General features: G+C 40.4%; 1 protein-coding gene and 1 pseudogene across 3 annotated transcripts in view; one reads left to right on the forward strand and one right to left on the reverse strand.

Annotated features, from left to right (window-relative positions):
• The window catches only part of CA8 (carbonic anhydrase 8), a 210623-nt gene that overhangs the window by 52531 nt on the left and 140793 nt on the right, over window positions 1-17299 (reverse strand). The gene's annotated exons all lie outside the window — the stretch shown is intronic.
• LOC116742676 lies at window positions 4359-17073 on the forward strand (annotated as a pseudogene).

The raw sequence follows: 17299 nt of genomic DNA on the forward strand, positions 1-17299 counted from the left end.
ATAAAGCAACATAACTCAGAAGATAATTTTGCATCTAAAATTATTACCGAGGTATACAGTTGTTTTATTATCTTTGCTTTTATATAACACGGTACTAGATATTTTTAATGAATTTGCTATTAAGCCTTTAACAGGAATAAAAGTTCAATAAAAATGTGTTTCTCTGGGAAAATGGGAAAGCTTTATACTTGAGCACTTCATAGCCCATTTCCAATAAGGCATTGTGATGGAGATACACGTAAGGACTAGCTTCATAGCCCATTTCCAATAAGGCATTGTGATGGAGATACACGTAAGGACTAGCTTCATAGCCCATTTCCAATAAGGCATTGTGATGGAGATGATACACGTAAGGACTAGCAACTCTGTACCAAGGCAGACATTCAGCTCATAATGGCAGCCCTACTGAAAACACACGGGTATAAAAATGTAAATTAAAGCGAGAAAAATATAATCACTATAGAAAACAGTTATTGAACACTTACTAATTTAGCTACCCTGAAACTAAAAAGCCTAGTACATTTTCAAAATAATTCCAGAAGATTTATCTTGTAGAGCAAAAAGCCACTTTTTCAGATAGGCATCTAACTGGTTTAACTGGATGATCCTTCTCTCAGGAGACACAGCTGACTTGCCCTCGGCATCCTTTCTTCCAGGCAAACAGAAACCCAACTGCATTTATACAGCAGCAGGTCAAGGGCTAGTGGGAAGGCTGGACCCCTCCTCAGCCCCATGGGGTGAATCTTGACTAAGCCAAGACCATTCCAGCCTCGTCTTTTCCCTTGAAATGACTGTTTCAGGAACCTGTGTGCACAGAAGTTCTGGCCAAAAATACGTGAGGGAATTCCACTTGAGGGTGGAGGTGAGGAAGACTTCTGGGAAAACGTTTGCTAGTTCCTAAAAAGAGATTCAAAAACTGATAAGAGCGTGGATTACTACAGCCACTTTGGTGAACTACTTGACAGAGTCCACTAGAACTGAACTCTGACCATCCTGTAACCCCGGATATACTCCTAAGTATATGTACACCAAAAGGTTAGAATATTCAGAGAAACTCCATTCTAACAGATCAGATCTGAATGCAATCCAAACATCTATCAACATTTGAAAAAATATACTATAGAAAATTCACATAATGAAATACCATACATGAGAACAAGTAAACAAAAAGTACACACTGCAATGCACATGAATCTCTAAACATAATGGTGAATAAAAGAGAGCTGGACACAAAATAACCCATACCGTATGACTCAATTTATGTAAAATCCCAAAACAGGTAAAACTTATCTATGGTATCAGAAGTCAAGACCATGGGTAACCCTGGAGGGGCCATGAAGGGAGAGTGGTTACTTTGTTTATTAATCTGAATGCTGGTTTCATAGGTTTGTTCACTTTGTGAAAATGCAACGAATTGTACACTTGCGATTTGGTTACTTTTCTGTCTATATGTTATTTAGCTATAAAATTTTTACTTTAATTAATAGAGATGGTATGAAAAACACAACTGATAAGAGAAGAAAATTGATAAATTAGCCTTCATCCAAATCAAAAACTTTGGGACATCAAACAACACCATTAAGAAAGTGAAAAGGCAACCCACAGAATGAGAAAAAATATTTGCAAACCATATGTCTGATAAAGTACTTGTATCAAGAATAGATAAGGAGCTCATACAATTCAATAATAAGACAACCCAATTTTTCAAATGAGCAAAGCGTCTGAATAGAAATATATATGAATCATCAGTAAGCACATAAAAAGATGTGCAATATGATTAACATTAGGGAAATGCACATCAAAACCACAATGAGCTACCACTTCAAACTCGCTAGAATCGCTACAGTCAAACAGGCAAACAATAACAAGTGTTGGCCCAGATGTGGAAAACTGGAACCCTTATACACTGCTGGTAAGATTGTAAAATGGTACAGTCACATTGGAAAACAAATTAGCAATTTCCAAAATGTTAAACAAAGGGTTAGCATATGACCCAGCAATTCCTCACCTAGGTATACATAACCTAAGAGAAATGAAATCATATCTCCACACAAAAACTTGTATACAAATGTTCATAGCCACATTATTCATAATAGCCAAAAAGTAGAAACAAACCAAATATCCATAACAGATAAACGAAATGTGGTATATCCATGCAATGGAATACTCTCCAGCAATAAAAAGTAATGATACAGGTTACAACATGGATGAGTGAACCTTAAAAACTATGCCCAGGGAAAGAAGGCAGTCAGAACAGACCCCATATTACAGGATTCCATTTACATGAAATGCCCAAAGTAGGAAAATCTATAGAAATAGAAAGCAGATTAGTCGCTTGCCCAGGGGAGAGAGGATGGAGACTGAGTATTTCTTTGGGGGGACCAAAGTGTCCTAAAATTAGAATATGGTGATGGTTGCAAAACGCTGTAAATATACTAAAGCCACTGCCTTTTATAATTTATAAAATTCACCCACTTTAAATGAGTGAATTTTATAAATTATAACTCATTACATGCCAGAGAATAAAATTTCTCCTCTTACGACCTTTAACCATTAATTTGTGAGGATTTGATACCTACAGATGATACAGCCATTTTGCAACTGTGAGTGAAAAAAATCACAGGGAAAAAGCCAAAATGCTAAAATGGCTTAGCAGAAAAACAGAAAGAACCTGGCCTTTGGAAACATGGCTGAGCAGCTGGAACAGTCCTGGAACCCTGGACCTGCCCTTTGGGACTCCTTGTAATGTGGCAGGAAAACTTTCCCTTATTACTTCTTAGCTGTGTCTTCCATTACTCGCCTAAAACTAAGGCACTCCTATGAAAGCAATGTAGGTTGCTGAGCACTCCATTCGTTACTTACATCAAATATTTTACACGCATGCGTAGCCTGAATAATTTCATAAATAAAAGAACATTTTCATTACAATCCAAATGTGGGCTTCTGACAAAATCTAATCGTTAAGAGTGGACAAAAGCAGATTGAGCTTTCTGCTCTGATAAACAGCTTTTCACTGAAATATTTTAAGGGGCATTTTCTCTATATCATCACTTTATAATACCCTGAAAAATAAACACATGAAGAATGTAAACCAATTATCAATGAGCATGAAATATATCATCAGCTAAGGTGATTTCAGAAGTATAAATCTAATCCTAAACCTCCTATACTCACATTAATATTTCTTACTAATAGGCAGGAGACTTTATTAGTTTATTATTAAGGTGATTAGTAAGTTTCAAGAATGGATTAATTGAGGATGTAGATAAGGACAACATATACTATTACGATAGCTACAATCGGAATATGTCAACTAAGGGCGTAAAATAGCCACTCCCTAGGATCAGGAATGGGAATGTAGTCTCCCCTTGGTGAAGTCTTGCCTGATTAGGCTTACTTGGGAACGTAACATATTCCTGTGATACTGACCAATAAATGATGGTGAGAAGACACCAAATTAAAATTGCCACTGGTATCTCATGACACTGGATGAAGAAAAGATACCGTGTGGTCTTATATTAACTCATTTACCTAGAGCCAGATTTAAATGGATACGTAAGTAAATACCATCCGCTGCTGTAATAAATCCTGGTCTGTGACCTCCCTTCTGAGTTACAGAGCTGCATTTCCAGCTTCTTCCTAGGCATTTCCACTTGAATGAATGGCAACTGTCAAATCCAAAACATAGCAAAGTATACACCACAATTTGCTACCAATACAGCCCCTTTCTGGAGTTCCTAAGAGTTCCACCATTCTTCCAGTTACTGAGACTCACAACTCAGCCCCTGATTCTCCAAACAAAGCTCTGAATGTTCTCTCCCCACATCCTTTCTAACACACGGCCTTCTTTTTCTTGTCAGGACCGTCATCCCAGTTGACAACATTTGAACATCATGCCTGGATTTTAAAATGATTTCCTAAAGGGCATCACCTCTTCTGGTCAAGGCAATTGATTACATTTCCCCAGAAGGAAAGTATTAGAAGGGAAGTGATTTTTTGCATATGTTGTCACGGGTGTACCTAAACCTGCCTGGAACATACATAGTAGGTGCTCAATAAATAGTTGATGAATGAATGAAAAATTCACAGCTGTTAAGTGTAGAACAGCGCTCCCCACTGCTTTTAGTAATAGACCACATATATGTGATACATCCAACAAAGAAAACTTCTCCATGGAAACCTGTCATTCAGGAGCCTCTGCTCTTCGTCCTCAGCCTGCCATTCTAAAGCTACCTCCAGCTAATTAATTTCCAGATCCCCTAAATTCCAGCTAGAATAGATTATATTTATATGTTTACAAATACATGGCGTACGTGTATACATAACCACATATATGTATTAAATTACTGTGAAACGCTATGGAGAAAAACAAATTAGAGGTGGATGTGGACTGCATGCAGGCTAAGGTTAGCTTCACCGATTATGTGACATTTGAACAGAGACCTAAAGGTGCTGAAGAAGCAGCCATGTGGCTATCGGGGGGGGGGGGGGGGGGGTGAGAACATTCTAGACACAGAGACAGCAAGGCCAAAGTCCCTCAGCGAGGACTTTCTGTCTTACTTACGTCCCCAGCACCTGGTATTATGCCTCGAACTTTCCGATCTCTGCTTTCACCTACTTGTTTATATTTAAGGCCCCCTACATGCCAGGAACTGAAATTCTATTAGAAGTCAAATGACACTTCCAAACATGAAAATTCCTACAATTTATCTTTCAGCTGCCTTATATACAAATCTCAAGCAATCTCCAATTCAGCATGACTAAGCTGACCTTGACATCCTCCCCCCAATTCCCTCTCCCTCTTGGCATCCCCAAGTCCTTTAACAATAGCCAATGCTCCCAAGCCTCCCAATCAAAATCTCCATTCATTTCTGACACGCATAATACAATGTACCAGCTCACTGAATATTATTCCCAAAAAAAATTATAGTAGCTGGTCAGCCCACTTTTGTACCTACTATCTTTCCCAAGGCACCAAAAAAGAAGGTCAGAGAGAGAAAGGCAGAATCACCTCCATTCTCCCCAATCTTTGTCCCCACCGGACTCACTATTTATTCAATAAGACAAGCCAGCTACGTGGTTCTGACATTAGACTCAAACAACTAAGGATAATTCTTCCTACAAAGAGGGCTCAAATTTAACTAGAATCAAGAAGCAAAAAGTCTAATTCTCCAGAGGCTTTTCACTCACCCGGATCAGTAATGCCAATAAGACAAATTCTAATCATCTAAAGTAAAATTCCACGAATTTCAAAATAAAGTCTCCATTAAAAGTGAGATGGATGTAAATGTAAATATCCAGGTAATCCGAAGCATTTCAGTTGCTGCTTTCACTGTCAGTATCTTTTTTTATTTCTGCCACTTTCTTTAATTTTTAAAATACAGAAACTTATGAGAGCCATCAGGTGCACTGACAGGTCATGGACATCTATGCTGGAAAAAAACACCGTGTGAAGGGTGTGACAGAGGAAGAGACAGACTCTGGAACAAGCAACGGACCACAGCAACGTGTAGCAATTCCAAGGAGCACAGACATCAAGAAAAAGCCCCTCGAAAAATACCAAAATGGAGAGGTTCTGCTGGGTGTTGCCCAGGAAACCCAGGCAGAAATATGTATTACCCTGCAAAGATCAATAAATTCAGACCATTAGACTAAAGACAGGGAATGGAAATTACAAAGCTGAAAATGTTTTCCCTTGAGAACACAAATCAACTCCAATTAACAAGTAAAAACTAAAATCTAGTCATCTTTACTTTAACTCACTCTTCCACTGTGTGGAGAAATATTAGCTCTAATTAAGACTCAAATTATATAAGGCTTAGTATAGCTTCAAACATTTTCCTCTTCACCTACGATGAAGGGCATCTTTTCAATTTTTCAAAGAACTGTGACCTCAACTACTATTATTCTTTACCTAATTTGAAAGTGTGCTGGGATGAAAAGCACTGTAGGTAGTAATAGGATAAAATGGCACCTGTTAAAATAGTATCATTTATTAATCCAAATTAATTAGCTTCTCCCCAGCACCGTCCCTCACTGTCTGACTCCCTCTTTTTCCTATTACTTGTGCCATCACTATTTCAATTACTCGCATTCCACTTCTCAGCATCACATTGGTCTTTTCTAATCACTCATCAAGCCCTATCCCCGTGTCCTCTCCTACATCTTTACACCCACCTCTTCTCTTTCCATCCATGTCATTCTTATCCAGCAAACTCCTACCCAGCCATCAAAGCCCAGCTCCAATATCCACCCCTTCCCACAGTTTTTCTCTGAGCCCAGGAGAAATCCATTATTCCATGATGTATGTCCTCCTTTATATTTCATCCCTTAAAGCTATTTTCATATATAACAGCCATTTTTAATAGGGAATGGGAACTTCTTCTAGACCTAGATTATTTCTTATTTACTGCCCTATATCAGCACCAACCACAGCAGCAAACACACAGGAGTTGCTTCCTACGGATGTTGTGAATTGTTTTCCATTGTCATGTCATCTATCGATTGTTATCATTTCATACGTTTCTATCTTAATTCTGCCTCTTCCACCCAGACAACAGAATCATTAAAAACAAATGCTGTCTAGGAAAACATAGGCAGAACACTCTGACATAAGTCGCAGCAATGTCTTTTTTGATCCACCTCCTAGAATAATGAAAATAAAAACAGGGCTTCCCTGGTGGCGCAGCAGTTAAGAATCCGCCTGCCAATGCAGGGGACACAGGTTCAAGCCCTGGTCCAGGAAGATCCCACATGCTGTGGAGCAACTAAAGCCGTGCACCGCAACTACTGAGCCTGCGCTCTAGAGCCCGTGGGTCATAACTACTAAAGCCCGTGCACCTAGAGCCCATGCTCCGCGACAAGAGAAGCCACCGCAATGAGAAGCCCCGCACACTGTAATGAAGAGTAGCCCTCGCTCGCCGCCACTAGAGAAAGCTCACGCACAGCAACAAAGACCCAACGCAGCCAAAAATAAAAAAGTGTATTAAAAAAATAAATAAAATAGACAAGTGGGACCTAATTAAACTTGAAAGCTTCTGCACAGCAAAGGAAACCATAAACAAAACAAAAAGACAACTCACAGAATGGGAGAAAATATTTGCAAGCAAAGCAACCAACAAGGGATTAATCTCCAAAATATACAAACAGCTCATGCAGCTCTGTGTCAAAAAAACAAACAACCCAGTCAAAAAATGGGCAGAAGACTAAATAGACATTTCTCCAAAGCAGACACACAAATGGCCAAAAAGCACATGAAAAAATGCTCAACATCACTAATTAACAGAGAAATGAAAGTCAAAACTGCAATGAGGTTATCACCTCACCCCAGTCAGAATGGCCAGCATCAAAAAAGGAATGAAAGTGGGTCATGTGTAGAGATATGGATGGACCTCGAGTCTGTCATACAGAGTAAAGTAAGTCAGAAAGAGAAAAACAAATATCGCATATTAACGCATGTACGTGGAATCTAGAAAAATGGTATGGATGAACCTATCTGCAGGGCAGGAATAGAGACAAAGGGAACAGATGTGTGGACACGGGGGGTGGGGTGGGATGAACTGGGAGATTGGGATTGACGTATGTGCACTGCCATGTGTAAAACAGATAGCTAGTGGGAACCTGCTGTATAGCACAGGGAGCTCAGTTCAGTGCTCTGTGATGACCGAGATGGATGGGATCCGGGGGCGGGGGGCGGGGGGGCGCCCAAGAGGGAGGGGATGTATGTATACAGAAAGCTGATTCACTTTGTTGCACAGCAGAAACTAACACACTGTAAAGCAACTACACCCCAATTTTTTTAAAAAAGTCTATGAACAGTAAATGCTGGAGAGAGTGTGGAGAAAAGGGAACCTCTTACACTGGTGGGAATGTAAATTGGTACAACCACTATGGAGAACAGTACGGAGTTTCCTTAAAAAACTAAAACTACAATCTAGGGGTAAGACAGGAATAAAGACACAGACCTAATAGAGCATGGACTTGAGGATATGGGGAGGGGGAAGGGTAAGCTGTGACAAAGCGAGAGAGAGGCATGGACATACATACACTACCAAACGTAAGGTAGATAGCTAGTGGGAAGCAGCCGCATAGCACAGGGAGATCAGCTCTGTGCTTTGTGACCGCCTGGGGGGGTGGGACAGGGAGGGTGGGAGGGAGGGAGACGCAAGAGGGAAGAGATATGGGAACATATGTATATATATAACTGATTCATTTTGTTGTAAAGCAGAAACTAATGCACCATTGTAAAGCAATTATACTCCAATAAAGATGTTAAAAAAAAACAAAAACTAAAACTACAGTTACCACATGATCCAGCAATCTCACACCAGGACATATATCTGGAGAAAACCATAATCCAAAAGGATACCTGCACCCCAGTGTTCACTGCAGCTCTATTTACAACAGCCAAGACATGGGAGCAACCTAAATGTCCACCGATGGAGGAGTGGATAAGGATGACGCGGTACATATATGTACAATGGAATACTACTAGGCCATAGAAAGAATGAAATAATGCCATTTGCAGCAACATGGATGGACCTAGAGATGATCACACTAAGTGAGGTCAGACAAAGACAAATATCATATGATATCACTCATATGTGGAATCTAATTTTAAAAAAAGATACAAATGAACTTATTTACAAAGCAGAAACAGACTCACATGTTGAAAACAAACTTATGGTTATCAAAGGGGAAGCCTGGGCAGGAGGGAGAAATCTGGAGCCTGGGATCAACACACATACAGTGCTATATATAAGGTAGGTAACCAACCTGGACCTACTGTATAGCACAGGGAACTCTATTCAGTATCCTGTGATAACCTATATGAGAAAAGAATCTAAAAAACAATGACTACATGTACTGATATATGTATAACTGAATCACTCTGGTGTACACCTGAAACTAACACAACATTGTCAATCAACTATACTCCAGTAAAATTAAAATATAAAACAGCAACAACAACAAAAACAAATGCTGTCTTCTTACCTTTTATTCTTCTCACAGAGTTTGGCCATAAACACAGACACTTAACCAATGTTTGCTAACTGAATGGTATATATCACTTCACCATCTTGCTTTCCTAACAGACTCAAAACTTGTTAATGTCTTTCTACAAAGTAGCCCACTGAGCTCAGCTGAGGAAAAGGCAGCAGGCATCACCACAGCCTTTATCCCACTAGGACCCAAGCCACTGACCATACACAGTCGAGCTCTAGATCAGTTAGATCTAGATCTTGTTGTTCCCAACAGCAAGATTGGGAACACAGTTAAAGAATGTCGGGGCTGATAAACTAATTAGGAACAATGCCCACTGATAAATATCTGGAATATTTGTTCTCCATCACAAGGTGAATAAGTGATATTTGTGTTTAAAAATTATTGTAAAATATTTTCAGAGCCGTACAACCCAAATTCGGAACAGGATTAATGATTTCAGCCCTGGACCTGGGTCACAAGTTTTGAAAAGAGAAACATCCATAAACTGCCCTCAGTTATACCTTGGGTTTAAACAACAGCTGAGATGGTGAACTGGGCAAAAACCCACCCAACTGAATCAGAAAGAAAAAAAAATTAAATCCTATCCATGCTTCAAAATCCTGGCTCACTCCAAGCCCAAGCTCCTTCTAGAAAGTGGAAAACTGTGCGACTATGTTAGATACAATGGAGCTGCAGGCAAAAAGGGATGTGGTCCCAGGTGGTTAAAAGGGACAGACCTGCAGCAAAAGGAAACAGGACTTCCTTCACTGACACCCAGATGCGGTTGGTCTCGTGCTAGTGTCCAGTGCCATAGAACTTTAAAGGGCACTTGGGAGAATTCTGAATAGTCGTATTAACAGGAAATACCTCTTCTCTGTTCCTTGTTCCCATAAAGGGGGATTTTCCCGAAAGAAATCTAGCCTTCCTCTCCACTCCTTCAACCAACTCCACCCTCCTCTTTATTCCTCTTTTGAAATTTGAGCTAGGCTTAGAGAGCAGGCTAATAAACCCAATCTGGAACCTCTCACCACCCCCCACCACCTCACCTCCCTTCCTTCCCTCCTATCTCGCCTCCCTCCACCCACTGCCTGTAACTGAGCAGGCTGACTCCCTCACACTAAGCTATGTCTCCAGTGTCCTTCATCCATAATAAAGGTGATGCTTTGTTCTCCATTATCTGATGACTCTAATGATGTCTACTTCCTATTTGCTCAGGGCTCAGGCTGGGGAGAAGCAATCTCTTTACGGGATCTCCCCAGAGAGCTCACCAATTTATAGACCCACCAAGGAATATTCATGGGAACTACATGAACTCTGAAGCCAGATAAATTGGTTTCCACTGAATAAACTCTCTCATACAGAGCGCTAAGTGATCCACTGAGCCAGGTTTAGAGAATGCACTTGCCCTACGGTGCCCAAGTGAAGACATTAATTCAGGGGTCCCCAACCCCCAGGCCACGGACCGCTACTGGCGAAGCTTCATCTGTATTTACAGCCGCTCCCCATCGCTCGCGTTACCACCTGAGCTCTGCCTCCTGTCAGCATTATGGTGAGCTGTATAATTATTTCATTAAATAGTACAATGTAATAATCATAGAAATAAAGCACACAATAAATGTAATGCCCTTGAATCATCCTGAAACCATCCCCCCGCCCCGCCACCGTCATCCGTGGAAAAACTGTCTTCCACGAAACCTGTCCCTGGTGCCGAAAAGGCTGGGGACCACTGCATGAATTGATTAAAAAAAAAAAAAAGTCCATCTTTCATTTATCAGGTCTAATCATTACAAATGTCTTTCTTTTATACTTAGTGTTTGTAATGTTTATAGTCAACAGTTTAAAATCTGGATTTCTTTCTTTCTACTCATTTCGAGGCTTCTTAAAAAAAAAAAAAAACCAACTACTGTCCCATGTTACATTTGCATCCAACACTAATTATGCCCTTAAAATGCTTTTAGGAAACACTTTAATACCAGATTTTGTAATTAATAACACTATTTTCCACCACTATATTCAGTGAACGGTGCTTCCAACAGTATACCATTAATTTTTTTTTTTTTTTTTTTTTACGCGGGCCTCTCACTGCCATGGCCTCTCCCGTTGCGGAGCACAGGCTCTGGACGCGCAGGCTCAGCGGCCATGGCTCACGGGCCCAGCCGCTCCGCGGCATGTGGGATCTTCCCGGACCGGGGCACGAACCCGTGTCCCCTGCATCGGCAGGCGGACTCTCAACCACTGCGCCACCAGGGAAGCCCTATACCATTAATTTTTACAGCCTCTCCCTAAGTTTCACAAGGGTGGGAACAATTGTATTAACCTTATGCACCAATGAAAGAATTGAGGTTAAACAACCACACAGAAGTCCAACAGCAAACACCCTGGTGAACTGGAGTCAGAGTGTAGCCCTCCCTGACTGATCATCTATGCCACCAGAGCAGGCTGCCTCCTAGGGGACCGTGGCACCAAAAAGTCCAGTTCCCCATAGGCTTCATGCTACTTTGCTCTAGGATTCCATAGTGAGTTTTTGTTGTGTGCAGCCTTAAGAAGCTGAAAGGAAAAATGTATTCAAGCACAGGAAAGCAGTGGCCAGGACAAAATTATCTTACTAATAACTTCACTGTACCATTTTAACCTATCATTCTTAAATCCAAAACGAAAAAGAAAAAAGGAAAACAACCAGAAAGACGTATGCAGTTTTTATACTGGTTAAGATCTTATGAAGTTAAAAACCTCTTAACATCCTTCTATTCAATTAGAAGTTTAATCACACTGTTTACACAGGAAATATTTAGTTGATTTTCACTACAAAATAAGCTGATAATATAAATGCTACTGCATACGCAGGCACGGCAATCATAAAGAAAATGACCAGGAAATGACATACTGACTAGACTTGTAGAAGATAACGTATTCAGGGGAGTAGGGGTTTAAAAAAAAAAAAAAAAAAAAACTTTCTTCTCCATTCATAGTCTCTGCATTTCTTACCTGTATGAACAAAAAACACTTTTGGTTTCCCCCTCACGGTATTTTCACTAGATTTTTATCATCACAACCACAATGACATCCCCCATCTCTTCCTAGTAACAGGAAGTACATACTGAAGGGTTTACTCTTTGCCAGCCTCTGAGCTAGTTTCAAGCCCTTTTTACAGACAGAAACATCGAGGCTGGAAGAGGTTTACTAGCTTGCCCAAGGTTGCAGAGCTTGGATTTCAATCCTGGTTTTCTGACTTCCAAGCCCAAACTCTTTCCAGCTACACCATCCTGACGCCCTCCCACAAGGTTCCACTGTTAATCAAGGCAGGAGTACTGGTGCCATGTTCTCCGGCTGCTTCCCAGAACCTAGACCTTTCCCGACTCTTCCCCACCATCAACACTCTCCTATCCTGTCTCTCACCAATCCTAATGTTGTTAGGTTATCCTAGTTACTCTAGCTTACAACTACCTGTAACAGGGTTGTACCCAGCACAGTGCCTTTTGCAAGCTAGTTGATAAATATTTCATCTAGCTGACAATAATTTATATCTCAAATAACATATTGGTTTTCTAATAAATGTCTTCAGAAGTCTTCCTCTAGATATATCCAGAGAAAACCATAATTCGAAAGGATACATGCACCCCAGTGTTCACTGCAGCACAATTTACAATAGCCAGGACATGGAAGCAACCCAAATGTCCGTCAATAGATGAATGGACAAAGAAGACGTGGTGCATATATACAATGGAATATTACTTAGCCATAAAAAAGAAGGAAACAATGCCATTTGCAGCAACATGGATGGACCTAGAGATTGGCATACTGAGTGAAGTAAGTCAGACAAAGACAAATATCATATGATATCGCTTATATGTGGAATCTCAAAAAAGTGGTACAAATGAACCTATTTACAAAACAGAGTCACAGATGTAGAAAACAAACTTATGGTTACCAAGGGGGAAGAGGAGGGGAGGGGGATAAGTGGAGAGATTGGGATTGACATAGACACAGTACTATATATAAAATAGATAACTAATAAGAACCTACCGTATAGCACAGGGAATTTATTCAACACTCTGTAATGACCTATATGGGAATAGAATCTAAAAAAGAGTGGATATATGTATATGTATAGCTGATTCATTTTGCTGTACAGCAGAAAACTAACATAACATTGTAAATCAACTATACTCTAATAAAAACTAATTTTAAAAAAATCTTCCTCTAATTAGCTTTAAATAGCTGGAATTTGTATACTATATAGACAGGATAGAGGGGATGAGGCCCCTTACATGGCACAGAAACACTCAATTAAGTCTTCTAAACACTCACTGATTTAGAGAAAAGGGGGGAGGAGACAAATTATGAACACTGCATTTGGACTACCCCAGTGTAACAAAAACGCCATGAGTTGTCTATTGCCCTCAACTCTATATGCCTATCACTCAGCCCATGGCCTGAAGAGCTGGTTCCCAAGAAACACCTGTTGATTGACTGAATGAATGGATGGATAAATGGAAGAATGGATGGAGATGAGTTAAAGATGACCACTTGGTTATGAACTACATATTTAAACCAGAGTCTATTTTTATTGGAAGGCCTATTAAGAGAATATGTATTTTACTGGAGGTTTTCGACCTGTAAGAACCCAATTTAAAATATTTCCTACATGCAGCAAGTCTATAACCACCTATAAATTCATTATATGTCATATTCATTTATAGGAACTAATTTTTCATTTTGCACAAATTTACCTTACATAGTAAAGTCAGCTGCCATACTAATGTTTCTTTCAGTTAGTTTGCCAAAAAATCTCTCATACATCCTCAAACAATGACAATGAATAATCTATTACAAGAAATCCTTACAAAGATAAAATTGAAGGTAGCTTCAAAGTGACTACCTAAAGGTCAAGTTGGTCTTATACAATTCTATTTCTAAGAGGAAATGGCAGACTGCCATATCATGTGGTACCACTAAAAGAACATTTCTGTGTGTTCAAAACTATAACTTATTTTCTACTCGGTAAACTGTGAGGTTTCTGCTCCAAATACATTTTAATAAATGAAAAATAAATAAAGATGCTGAATCAAAGCAGGAGCCATGATTTTTATGGAATAAAAAGGCAAGTGTTCATTAGAATTCAGGAAACGTAAAATTTGTATTTATTTTTCTTTACCCAGATGGGAGAGGGAGTTCCCACAACTACGACGACTGAAGGGGCCACAGCACAGGGATCTAATTCCTTCACCTGCTTACCCGTGAGGCTCAGTCTGCTAGTGCTGTGGACAATCCCAGGACCCCCAAATGATAATAACCATTATAGTCAGAGCCTGCTTCTGGTCAAAATGGTAACACTTCCCAGAGAAGCTGAACATTCAAATGTGAAATTGTTTCCTTTAGTGTCAGTCTTAACTCCTCTTAATGGCAAGATTCCCTTTTCTTCCCATTAAAGCAATCTCAATCCAAAGTTGTAACTACCGTGGCAAATAAAATCTCAAAGTAGAGCTGCTTTTCCTAGTAAGAATTGGCTTTGGAAGGTGGAAAAAGCATCCCTCAGAGCAGAAGTCAGTTCACAGGTCTCATGTGTCCTCTGTCATTTCCTGAACCAGTCACTTCCCCCCCCAGACCTTGCGGAGCATCTCGGCAGAGTGGGTTTGGGGGGCGGGAGGCAGGGGGAGGGCAGAACTAGATGGTCTGTTAAATCCACCCCAATTCTCAGGGGGCAGCAAGGTTCTACCTTTGAGACCACATACCCCTGTACCTTCACAAAGCCCATCTGAGCTTTGTCTTCATAGCCTGTAAGACCCAGGCACAAGGCCACAGCTTCACTAGAACCCTTCCGAGCAAGGTTAAAACACGCTCACCTCTAAATGGGGCTGCATGCAGACATAAAAGCCCTCCCAGGGGCGGCGCAGAGGGAGACAAAGACTGTGGTGCTGTCTCCTTCCATCTACACCACCAGAGACAAGACCAGTAGTAAAGGATAATTCTTAAATGGAATATTTATTTAAACAAAAGACACTCTTCTTCATCCAGGCCATACATCATGGCTTCCTATAAGATGCTCTGTGACTCTTAACTTTTTGGAGACCCAGATTTCTCCGAGGTTAAAACAGGAGTTTGGAAAGTTAGTTTGATACACCCTTTCGAGGTGATCTCTAAAGTTCTTTTTACAGACAAATTATCTATATGCCTTATATGTCTAATCCTCATAATGTTTTTGTTTTCGGGGGGTTTTTTGGCCATGCTGCGCGGCCTGCAGGATCCTAGTTCTCTGACCAGGGGCCAAACCCGTGCCCCCTGCAGTGGAATCGTGGAGTCCTAACCACTGGACCGCCAGGGAAGCCCTCTCATGATAGTTTAACTCACTGAAGTCACCCTATGACATTTCCTTGGAAAGGCAATGGAAGTCTCTGTTTTGGAAAAGGTTCACAAACTCGAAGCTCAACTTGGGATGCCCGTGGAAACCAAATAACTTGAAAAGATCATCAATTCACTATTAACCGGGCAAACTCTTCCTGGTATCTCTTCGGAGTAGTAAAACAAATAAATAAATATCTTTCTGTCAAATGAATATGCAAATCACTTGGAGGGGCAGCAGCCCAAACGCCAGGTCTTTTTCACTAAAAGAACACTTAAATAGCAGACACTACTATCTCCCTGAAAAGAAAAGAAGAAATGCAGGGTTATCTGGAAACCCAGGATATTGGGGGGTAAGGTATAATATTCAGGATTGGCACTTTATTATGAGATACATTCTTCATAATGTTTTGTTGGCCTATTTTGCAATCAAGATCTGGACTCTTCACAATTACAGACTCCTGCTCTGCACAGTGGAACTCTATCATATGCACTCAGCTTTCCATAAACAGCTGGTATGTGGCTCAATTATCACCGAGCCCTTCAGAGTACACAGAGCAAGACCTGCTCTTTAAATACAATGTAAATAAAGATAAGAGTCTGCCCTACAATATGCTGTGCTCTGTCTTGATAATTCACTCTCAAATCGTAAACTTTTAGGCCAAAAGGGCAAGAAAGTCAAACCTGCCGTACACGATCTCCAGCTGGTCTGTGGGCAGGATCAGTGCCCATCCTAAGAAAACTATCCTTCATCTGGAGTGAAATGAGACAAACAGAAGTAATGTAGGGAGTTTGTTAAAAGCTCAATCTATTCAATGCATAGGCCTAGGGACTTCCCTGGTGGCACAGTGGTTAAGAATCCGCCTGCCGGTGCAGGGGACACGGGTTCGAGCCCTGGATGGGGAAGATCCCACATGCCGCGGAGCAACTAAGCCTGTATGCCACAACTACTGAGCCCGCAAGCCACAACTACTGAAGCCCATGAGCCTAGAACCCGTGCTCTGCAACAAGAGAAGCTACCACAGTGAGAAGCCCGTGCACCGCAACCAAGAGTAGCCCCCGTTCACCACAACTAGAGAAAGCCCACGTGCAGCAACAAAGACCCAACGCAGCCAAAAATAAATAAATTAACTAAAAATAAATAAATTTTTAAGAAATGTATAGGCCTGTGTTTATCCTGAGACCATATCCGTCCTACATTTAGCTATTAAGTTAGAGATCTTTTCTTTACAAACTGATGGGGACAGCAGAGAGTTATAATGTTACTTGAAAAAAATAAAACTTAGCCACTCTGCTGGTCTCCCCAACCCCCAATTTTTTTTTTAAATTTTGCTGCTCCAGCATAAAATCTAAATGCCTGGGATGTACTTTCCCATAGCAGTATGAAAGTAGCAATTCATGTGCAGAGATTAATTTACCAGGAGTTATATATACAGTTAGGCTACGTTGAAGTAGCAAAGAACATGACGGTCTCCACATACAAAATGACGAAAACACAATACATAGCCTGAAAGTTGAATTTGAACCTAAATACCTGGAAGTTCCTCCATTAATTAGATTTGCAACAAAATTAACATGAATAGAATAAATAATTCTAGTGATACGGTGGATGCAGAAAGGATACTGCTATTAGCGAAATCACAAAATTCATACAGCATTAAAGTTGTACTTCAAGAGCTAAGACATCTAATGCCGTCCAAAGAAAACATGCAGCTACCACCACCTCCAGGACAAACATACAGGAATTAATTTGACTGGATTCCATCCTTGTTTTAAATCAACAACATTCTACTCACGTTTGCTGTCATCTCGATGCAAAATACCCACACATTAAGAATTCCAGCTGGTAGACATCACCCAGACATTTGTAAGAATATAGTTAACACGTGCAAACCCATTATGTTTTCAGGTAATGGGTAATGGGAAGAAAAATGCAACACAATTCTCTTTTCTCTTGTTAAGGCGCTGTCATTTA

Source organism: Phocoena sinus, chromosome 17, assembly GCF_008692025.1.
Source record: "Phocoena sinus isolate mPhoSin1 chromosome 17, mPhoSin1.pri, whole genome shotgun sequence".
NCBI classification, from domain to species: domain Eukaryota; kingdom Metazoa; phylum Chordata; class Mammalia; order Artiodactyla; family Phocoenidae; genus Phocoena; species Phocoena sinus.